The sequence below is a fragment of the Emydura macquarii genome, unplaced genomic scaffold (assembly GCF_026122565.2).
Source record: "Emydura macquarii macquarii isolate MOO-44397 ecotype Brisbane River unplaced genomic scaffold, CSIRO-AGI_Emac_v2 contig_2676, whole genome shotgun sequence".
Lineage (NCBI taxonomy): Eukaryota > Metazoa > Chordata > Testudines > Chelidae > Emydura > Emydura macquarii.
Genome location: NW_027132813.1, coordinates 23,607,906 through 23,618,660, shown reverse-complemented (window position 1 = coordinate 23,618,660; position 10,755 = coordinate 23,607,906). Strand labels below are relative to the sequence as shown.

The window sequence follows — 10,755 nt, the reverse complement described above, 5'->3', positions numbered from 1 at the left end:
CCTGGCGGCAGCAGACACCAGACTCAATCCCACTGAAGAAGTTGTGGATGAGGAGGTTGAGTTGTAGGATGATGTGGAGCAGGGGATCAGGTTATTTGCAATGGGGAGCCAGGATTCTTCTCTACCCAGGAGGGTTTGAGCCAGTCCCAGCCCTCCAGCTCTGATGTGCAGGATGCAGGAGAGGGGAGCTTGGGTAAGTGATTTTTTGGAGCTGATGCTGCTCGGATACATGAGGTACAGCTGTCCTTTGCTTTTTTGTATTATACTGCTGGTTGAAAGGATAGAAATGCACAAGAGTAGCTGTGTTTGCATGTCCTTCCCATTTTCCTGTTCAGCTAGGTAGTGTGGCAGAAAAGTGTGTTAATGCACACTAAGATTTCACAGGAATCCTTCACAGAGATCTCTAGGAAACTTTCCTGGAGGTACTCGCCAATCCTGTGCTGGAGATTCCTTGGCAGAACTGCTCTGTTTCTTCCACCATTGTAGGAAACTTTCCCGTGCCAATTGGCAATTGCTTGTACAGGGACTAAAGTGACACACAGGCAAGCAGCATAGAAGCATTGAAGCTGCTTGCATGGAGGAGATGCACGCTAGCATCCCTGCTTACTCTCAAGAGTGAGTTATCGGCTTCTATGGCCCCCCTCTGTGGAAAATTTGAACTTTTGTCCCTATCTACCTGCATCAATACCCTAAACAGTCATGCAGAACCTTTTCCCCAGCTAGAATGCCTCTTCTCCCCCGGCACAACTCACCATGTCCTGGTTGATCGTCAAGCTGTGTGCTTGCCAAGGGACAGTGAGAGAGAGGTGACCTGCCCATGTTGATGTCAGTGAAACACCCACGGTGATCCACAAAGCACCTACAGTACCATAGAGAAGTACCCCTTTCTATTGATGTACTCCATCACAAGATGGACTAGGGCCAAAATTAGTCTATGCATGCCATCTATCGCCCCGCCACAGTAAGGGAATCCTATCACTGAAAAGCCATCCATGATTTCACGCACATTTCCAAGATTCACAATCCTTCGTAGCAGATTGCAATTAATGTCCCTGCACACTTGCAATAACACAGCTCCAATGGTGGAATTCCTGATTCCAAACTGATTAGCGTCCAACAGGTAGCAGTCTGGAGTTGTCGGTTTCCACATGGCAGTCACCATGCTCTTCTCCACCAAGAGGGCAGCTCTCATTCTGGTGTCCTTGCACCGTAGGGCACAGGTAAACTCCTCACAGAGTTCCATGAAGGTGGCTTTGTGCATTTGAAAGTTATGCAGACACTGCTCATCATCTCAGACCTGCATAATGCTGTAATCCTACCACTCAGTGACGGTTTCACACGCCCAAAAGTGGCAGTGCATCGTGTACAGATGCTTCATGAATGCAAACAGTAATCCGTCGTTTATTTCATGGCACGGCACATAACAGGTCAGGTGCCTCAGATTCCTGTTCTGATTGGGAGCTCATGATATATTGTATGACCAGCCATGATGTGTTCAGAATACTGACAACAGTGGAGAGCAGTACAGGATCCATCCTTTCACATAGAGATGACCAGCGCTCAGGAAACTGAGGCCGTTGAAAAATGCCACAGTCGGAAACCCATGGAATGATGGGATGGAAATCACTGTATCATGGGACATTGAGTCTGCACCCATGATGCACTGTGATCCTCTCCACCGTCCCACAACTCCTAGCGTCACAAGGTGGCGAGTTGCACAGTGGGATAGCTGCCCACAGTGCTCTGTGCTCACTGTTGGTGCTAGAGCACCAACTGAGGACGCACTTCGGTGACACAAGTGCTGTGTGGACAGGCACATGCCTTGTAGTTACAGTGGTTTTTGATCACTAACTTGCATTGACAAAACTTTAGTGTAGACAAGGCCTTAGGCACAAGTGTAACTTTAAGTGAATTAACAGAATTTTGACTTCAATGTTACTAATCGTCTGAGGAAAGTTAAGTATGTGTATAAATGTTCATAAGAACTTGCATGATACCAGTCCCTCCTCTGTGGATGTGAATCTTGGAGGGTGGTGAGGAATTTCCCGCTCCCTTGCTGATGTGTAAAAGACCTACACAACAAAAAGGGGGAACAGATGATGTAACTATGTAGGGGAACTGGTAAACTCACTATGTATAAAGTGCTGGTAAATAAACAAAGTAAACATCTTGAAAAAATAGAGAAATAACCTTTGCTCTAATCTGTCATTTATGGTCATCTTTAGTGTCACCTGTAAAACGTGTACTGTCTTCCTGGCTCCTAGCTCTCTGTGATTGTGTACACACTGAGGGTTTTCTTAAATTCTCCTAGCATTGCCCTAGTACTGGGGCAGTTCCACTGGTGCTAGCAATTGTACAGTGACACAGTGGACCAGATGGGGCAGAGGGAGTGGGGGGAGTTAATTGCTATGTCTTCTAGGTTCGCTCAGAGATTGCTTACATAACTCAGTAGTAAAAATGCTTGTGAGTGATCAGTATGTACGCTCCTGCCATTGCTAGACCATGTGGAGCTGCACCAGTGTTAGTCAATCCACAGAGCTAGGAGCAAGGAAAAGCAAGATGTTACATAGGCATATTAGGGTGAGGGAGTCCTGTCTGCATAACAGCAAAAAACCTGCTGCAGTATAATTGCGTATTAACCAGGTGGACTGTGGACACAAACACGGTTTGAGCCAACCATGGCACTCGGTATGTCTACACTGCAATTGGGAGGTGTGACTGCAACATGTTTAGACATACCCACGCTAGCTTTGATCTAACTAGATCAGAGCCAGCTCGAGTAATTATGGCAGTGGCCTGGGCTAGCTGCTTGAGTATGGACCCAGGGTCTTGGGCAGGGTTGTGTACTCGGGAGGCTATCCTGTGCTGCCATGTCTACACTGCTATTGTTACTTGAGCTAGCTTTGCTATGTTTACACATGCTGTACTCACACGTCCTGATTGACATGTAAACATACCCTAAATGGGTACAAACTAGCTAAAAACTGTAGTGTGGACAGGCACTATGTAAACACCCTTATAGGTCTGTCAAGGCCCCTTAATCAGTACCTACAACAGTGCTACTGCTGCTATAGCCAGGGGCCCCTTCTAAGTGATTAAAATCCATCATGGCAAACTCTTTGGTGGTGGCTTTTTGATATTGACAAATGTGGGCTAGAGTAAGATCTCATTATTGATTTTTAATGGTGAACAACCTTAACATTTGAATTCAGGAAGTGTTTATGGGCCATCAATCCCCTTTCAAAATTTGCAAAACAAATATATAGCTTAGCTTAAATTTTCAGACTAGTGATTTGGGGTGCTTCAATTTTAGGGTGCTTAATTTAAGACCTCTTAAGGGGACCTGATTTTCAGAAACAGCTGTGTATCCATCTGTTGATAATCAATCAGGCCTCTTTCACATGTTTCAGGTTGAGCACCCCAAAACTTAAGGCAAACAAGATCAGAAGTCACTTTTGAAAACGCAGGCCCTTTTAAATCCTTTCCCCCTCCCCTCTATCATTGCTTCACATACATAGAATTCTATCATTAGTTTTGGTTTCTAATCTAATAGGCCACATTTATATTTCAGTTCTAGCTATTTTAAGGCTCAAGGAGGTTGGTTCAAACCTGCTTGTCAGTTGTTTGCCTTCCAAGCACGTTGATCAAAGTTAATAGCAAAATAATAAAATCTGACAAGTCACACAACAGAGAATACAAACAATTAAGCTAACCTTTTGCCCGGGACTTTCCTTTAACCTTATTTTGAAAGACAGTAGCAAACATCTCAACTACCTGATTAAGTGAGAATATTCAAACGAACCTTATTGTAATGCAGTGTCCTTTTCAAATGAGTGGGGACATCAGGAAGTGACCAGTACAAACACCCACACTAGATAAGTTCATTACCTTGGATTTTCTGATGTGTTGACATCAGTGAAATAGTTAACAATGTTGGCATTAAAATGGTCACAGTGAGGCTTCAAAGTTAACACCCCACCCCACTGAGATGAATGGGAGTAGTTTACATTTCTTGGTGCTATTGTTTGAGTCTGGCTTACTACAGATTCTAAAATAAGAGAACAGTACATCTGTTTACATTCTGCTTCCGCAAACCCAGATATGCTAGAAACTTCATTGTTTTAAGTGGAACCTTAGACTTTTGGAAAATACAGCAAAATCCATGGGGTGTCTGTCAGAAGAAGACTCTAAATCGTTGTGAATCACACCTTTTCTGCCCCCACCTTGCCTGCAAATCTCTATTGTCCCAGCCCAAGGCACTAAAGCCCGGGGGGAGGACAACATTTCATACATGCAACAATCTCAAAGCAAGTTCTTAACTTATACATTTTCCAAATATGCAAAAGTTCAGTTTTTTCCTCTCTTAATAGATAACAGGAGAGACTGTAAATGAAGCATGAACTTATGGTTCCACTGAAGTCACTGGCTAAACTCCCACTGACTTGAAAGGGGCCAGAGTTTCACCTGAAAATGTTTGGGACCAGATGCTGCTCTCTCTGGCTCTCATGGATAGAATTAGTCAAGTCACTTCTCCTGTGAGCAATGTAAGAAAAAAGTCTGATTAAGGGTTTTTCTCTGCCCCCAGCCACCTTCTGTGTCACAAATGACTCCAAGACCCTTCTGTTCAGCAATCCAGTACAATTTATTTACAGCATGTAATCCCACCACCTCCTTAACACATATCGTTTGGCTAGCTGCCTTAGGCACATGAGCAGCCAGGCAGATAGAGTCTCTACTCCCCTTCCACTCCCTAGCTTCTTCCTCCCACTTTCTTCCACTGGGCCTGTTTATAGCCCTTGGTTAATCAGGTGCACAGCTGTTTCCCTTGCCCCACTGTTCCCAGCCAGCTCCAATCTCTCTCTCTCAGTTGGGGCTGGTGTGACAGAGGGCTGGCTAAGGGATTACTGCCCAACACTCTATTACACTGACCCTTGAAAGGTAAGTTTTAAAGTATTTCCTTGCTATTTTATTTAACAAGACAGACAGGTCAAAGCCTGCCTTCACATACACCCTTTGCCTTCCCACTGACTTTAGTAGGATTGCAGGGGCTGGAATGGTTTTAAGTGAAGTCAGAATTTGGCAGTAAATGTGGTGGAAGGTCTGTATTTCCCCAACTCCTTGCCCCCAATAGCATAAGGGGTACACATTACCCTCTCTTCCCAAACGAAGGTTTCTGCTGAGTGGTGAGCTGCATTCAGAGTTCCATATGAGCTTCTGAACTGAAGACTGACCACTCACTGGATATGCTCAATGAGTGCACTTCCCCAGCTATCCTGGCCAGCCTCTTTCCCAGCCAGCATCACCCAATTTTACAGCTGTTCTGAGCCATGTGGACACTTTGGAAGATTGTAAACTGTTGGCACCTCATGTTACTGAAACCCCTTCTCTTTGCACTTTCTGTCATCTAGAGTTCTGAATCATCGGTTATGCTGGTGGAAGATAGTGTAGCCCAGCTCTGATCCTAGCCAGTTCTTTCGTTACTTGTAGAGCAGGTAAGATGTTCATTAATGGCTCTTGTTGGACTTTCACATTCATTTTAACAAGACTAGATCTATAAATAAGTCCTTTTGAAAAAGGACCTATCCCATGACTTAGCCAAATACAAAAACAATTTTACAAGCCCAGGAGACATGCCAAAACCTTTTCTATAATCAGACTCACCTCTTTTTTGTTAGAATGAAATGTTTGCCTTCTAACACAGTGCCTCAAGTTTCTCCTCTCAAGTTACTGTCGCAATAAAGAATGGAAACTTCACTAATTTCAACTCAAAGGAACAGATTCCCAGCTCATGTAAATTTGAAGTCAGTGGAACTAAACCTGTTTATACTAGCTGAAGTTCTGTTTAATAGAGTTTCCTTGTCATGCTTTTGACAGTGCTAGAGTTTGATCTCTGCCTCTTCTGAAGAGACTAGATTTGTTGGGCAAAGTCTGCACATTGCAGAGATCCTCCTGTGGTCAGGGCCATTGTGTAAAGGCCCATGTTTCTACATTGCCACCTAGTGTCTGTCTCCCTGTTGCTCCTTGACTGCACAGTTCCTGCTGTTGCAGTGACACCTAGGGCTCCACTTATTGATAGTGATATCTCCAGAACCCCATCTGGAGGTTTTCATGGCAAGGACTGGGAACCTGCACTATTTACTGTTGACATCTTGTACCTATGTTTGCCCTGCAGTTTTGTGGGGGGAATTGATGGAATGTTGGGGGTCTCCTTCCCCACCACACTGCCCCCTGCAGAGTCTCTCTGGTGCGGATTCTGTGGGGCTAAGGACAAGGAGTGGACCATGTTATGTAGCTGGCTCTTTCCCAGACCCCTGTGGTGTTGCACCTCCACGGGCTAGGTCTGTGGGATTCAGCTCTTCTCTGGCTACAGAAAATAGGGAGGAGTCTGGGACTAGCTTTCTGTGAGTTTGCCCACAGCACCTAACTGGCTATAAAACAGGAACATTTAATCATCATATACCACTTTGTAAATAATACCATGAAAACAAGTTTATCTGCAAACCACAGTCAGTTGGTGGACAAACCAGCTGTGGTTTGAGTTGGTTCAGCTCCCTGCTATATGGGTTTTACAGGGATGTGTCATATTTCTACTTGTCCTGAGGGCCAAGTAATAATATCAAGCTTGGTGATAGGGACTCAAGGACACTGTCAGGAGGGAGGTTTCACTACTTTCCCTCTCCAGGGGTAGTGCCAGTTATAGGTATAGCAGAGAAATGCCAACTTCAGAGAGGGGGTTTTCCCACAAGAAATGTCAGTTGTGTTGCCATCAATCATGATTTTTATTTTGTGACTCAAAATAGTGGATTTTTTTTTAAAAAAAAAAAGGGTTTTCATGAATTTCTGATTTCTGCCTTACAAGTGAAGTTTTGCCCTTATCTAAAATGGTTGCCATCTCCCATTCCTGAAGGGAGGGATTGAAACCACAGTCTGCCCTTGGCAAGATGGCCACCATCTCCTATTGTTTCCAGTGAAGCGGAAGCCAGGCTCTCCTCAGGGAAGATGGTGGTCCCTTAATCACCATGTGAGGGCCAGGCAGGAGACAGGAGAATGCTGAGATCCCAGAAGTGGAATGGTAGGGGCAGCAGGAAAGGGGAATTTGTTGGGAAACAGGACAAGATACTGTGAAGAGACAGGAATGTAGGGGAGCAGGAGATGGACTAGGTGGGGAGGGGAGTACAGGGGAATGGGAGTAAAAGGGATACATGGGAATATGGTGTGTCACAAAGGGACAAAGTGATGTGTAAGAAGCTGTGAAGGAGAAGGGAGGAAAAGAGAGGGCACAAGTAGTGTAGAGGGCAGGTGACTGATGGGAGACGGAGACAGAGAAGAAGAATGGAGTGATAATGTGAGTAAGGCAGCTGCTGATCCTGTCTAGTTATGATAGGTGGAGGAGAAGGATGGAAGGCAGCTCTCCACACGCCAAGGGATAAGAGAGAGTAAGTGGAATCCCCTCCAGGCAGTGATGGCAGAGGAGCAATATCAGATGGTGGGGGCGGGGGGGGGGTTCCTCAGGAAGAGAAGGAGTTGTTCAGAGGACTTTGGAGTGCGTGTGTGTCCTGTCCCTTTGGCAGGTTCACTGGCGGAAGCTGGAATCAGGTGTATGTCTCCTTTCTTTAAGGGTGGAACCTGTCAGGTGAGGAACAGTCTGTGACAGGATGTATAAACCCTGTTTGAACAGGCAAAGAACTAGGGGGGCTCTGTGTTCTAAGGTAGCCCTGCCCCTCTGGTGCTGCCAGTCATGCCTGGTAGGGAAGAGGGCATTAAAAGGGAGAAAGCTGCAGTCAGCAAGGTGGAAGCCCCAAGAAGAGAACAGCTGGAGTGGCTCCTGAAGCAGTAGGAGGAATCACCGTGCCAGAGACACCCAAGCTCTGCAAGGAGTCCAGCAAACCCCAGGGGCAAGCCCGGTAGGGAGAGACTGACTTGGCTGCCTTGCTGTAAGGAATCAAGTAAATCTGCCAACCAGGTACCACGGAAGTAAGGTGTTTACACTGACCACCTTGCTTTTTTATTTTTTAAACCCTGGGTGGGGCTTGTTCTCTGTTTGAGTCTGAACTTTTGCTGTTCCCCTACCCTTAAACAAAGTAAGCAGGCCTGCAATGGTGGTGGTGGTGGTGGGGTCATTGCAAGGGCTAAGAGACTGTGGTCTGAACTGGGCTGAGCCCCTGGTGGTAACTGGGATTAGCAAGGGGCCTAAACGCAGCTAGGGAGAGACTCTTTCTGCGCAGACACAATAGGGATGATGATACTAGTTGTCAGTGCTAGTACCACAGTTCATGCTGGTGTAACAGAAGGAGCCTTAAAACAAAGTCACTACTTTTTAACGAGGGGAAATGTTTCAACATCTCTCCATGTTTCCTCTTCAGTTCAAACATGTCTATCTGTGATATACATGTAGTATAGGTCTTAACCATTAGAGGCATTGTAGCAGAGGTTAGATGAGTATAATGAAAAATAATTCTCTGTAGTGTGGATTGGGTGGCCTAGGTGGGTCCTTCTAACACAATCACTTATGATTTTTTTTATCAATTTTTGTCTCTTACCAATAACCAATTTCAGCTTTGTCTTGGGCTTTTAAATTAAAGGTGACTTGCAGAGTAAAAAAAAAAAAAAATAGGTTGGGCCTTTGTGTTAATTTATGGCATATCAAGGCTTTGAAAAATTCTTTCTTTCCTTAGAAATGCAGGTCTTTTCCTGGTAGACCCTTTTGGTGACTATTAGGAATATCGCATGGACCTGGAAAGTGAAAAAGGCGTTTTAGTTGGACAATTAAAACTTTTTATTTTTTTAATGCCTTTATTAATTTAAATATGTAATATAAGCTTGTCAGCCTGATATCAAGCCCAGGCAAGAAAATAGAGCATCTTATAAGGACTTGATTAATAAAGAATTATAGCAGGGTAATGTGATTAATGCAAATCAGCATGGGTTGATGGAAAAAAGATTCTATCAAACTAATTTGATATTTTTTGATGAGATTGCAAATTTGATTGATACAGGTAATAGTGCTGACTTAATAGACTTAGAGGTGTGTGTGTGTATCCTTAGCCTTTGACTTGGTACGGCACAAAATTTTTATTTAAAAACTAGAATGATATATAAAATTAATTTGGAATATATTAAATTGATTAAAAACTGAATAATTGATAGGTGATCAAGCAGGTCTTTTTCCTGTGGGGTCTCACATGGATTGGTTCTTGGCCTTATGCTATTAAACGTTTTTGTGAATGACAAAAATCATCACTGATCAAGTTTGCAGATGACACCACAATTGGGGGAGTGGCAAATAATGAAGAGGACAGGTCACTGATTCAGAGTGATCTGGATTGCTTGGTAATCTGGGTGCAAGCAAACAATATGCATTTTTAATATGACTAAATGTAAATATATACATTTAGGAACAAAGGCTGTAGGCCATACTTTCAGGTTGGGGGCCTTTATCCTAGGAAGCAGTGACTCTGAAAAACAGTGGAGGTCATGCTGGATAATTAGCTCCGAGCTCCAGTGTGATTCTGTGGTCAAGAAAGCTAATGCAATCCTGCATAACAAGGGAATCTTGAGTAGGAATAGAGAATTATTTTACCTCTATATTTGGCATTGGTGCTCCTGCTGCTGGTATATTGTGCCAAGTTCTGCTGCCCAAATTCAAGAAAGATGTTAATAAATTGGAGAAAGTTCAGAGAAGAACCACTAAAATGATTAAAGGATTAGGAGATATGCCTGATAGTGAGCTCCATCTATTTATCTCAACAAAGAGAAAATTAAGAAGTGACTTGACTATAGTCTGTAAGTATCCACTTGGGGAACAAATATTTAATAATGGGCTCTTCAGTCAAGCAGAGAAAGGTAAAACATCACAGCACCCAATGGCTGGAAGATGAAGCAGGACAAATTGCCTGGAAATAAGGTGTAAAGTTTTAATGGTGAGAGTAATTGACTATTAGAGCCATTTACCCAGGCTTGTAGTGGATTTTCCATCACTGAGAATTTTTAAATCAAGATTGGATTTTTTTAAAAAAAGATATGCACTAGGAATTATGTTGGGAACGTTCTATAGCCTGTGTTATGCAGGAAGTCAGACAAGATCATCAATATGATCCCTTCAGGTTTGGAATCTATGAAAAAACACTTGACAAGCTGTGGGAAGGAAAGCTCTTTCTGTGAAATACTCAGCGTAACTGCCCCTTTAATGAATGGCTGAGAAAGCTCCCACTCCACTCTCTAGCAGGACTTAGTACTTCTGATACTGCTAGGATAAAAAACAAGCAGGGGGGAAAATGCTTTTTGGCCTTCTTTATAGATCATAAAGAATCAAATAAGGGTGCTAGTCCATGTTTTTTTCATGCTGTCACTGCCAATTTTGTGACCAACGAAGATTTTGCTTAAGCAACTGATGTTTTCTGAAGTCACTGTAGAAAGGGCCAAATCGTTTCTGATCATACCATGAAATCCCATTAAACTCCTTGGGACTGACCATGGTGTAAATCCGTGCAGCACTGGACTTCTAAGACAAATTCTTCTTTTGTACTGATTTTCTGCCAATACAACTGTATTGACTTCAGTACAGTAAAACCTGATTTATTTTGGTGTGAGATGAGAATGGAAGTATTGTCTAATGGAAGTATTGTCACTACCAACCCTGGAGAATAGGCCCATGGACAGCTGAGAATATGGGAGGCATTACAGTTGCTTGAAGCCAACTTCCCCTCTTGATCTCCACCCCGCCTCCAGTCCCTGCCTTGGGAAAAAAAAAAAAAA

At 43.7% G+C, this 10,755-nt stretch overlaps 1 long non-coding RNA gene across 2 annotated transcripts in view; it reads left to right on the top strand.

The window, feature by feature from the left end:
* Nucleotides 1-4,846: 4,846 nt before the first annotated feature.
* Nucleotides 4,847-10,755, top strand: part of LOC137164535 (uncharacterized) — a 29,498-nt gene continuing 23,589 nt past the window's right edge. For both annotated transcript variants that reach the window (XR_010923086.1, XR_010923087.1), the window contains exons 1-2: nucleotides 4,847-4,938; nucleotides 5,409-5,492. This is a non-coding gene — a long non-coding RNA (uncharacterized lncRNA). The remainder of the gene's footprint in view (nucleotides 4,939-5,408; nucleotides 5,493-10,755) is intronic.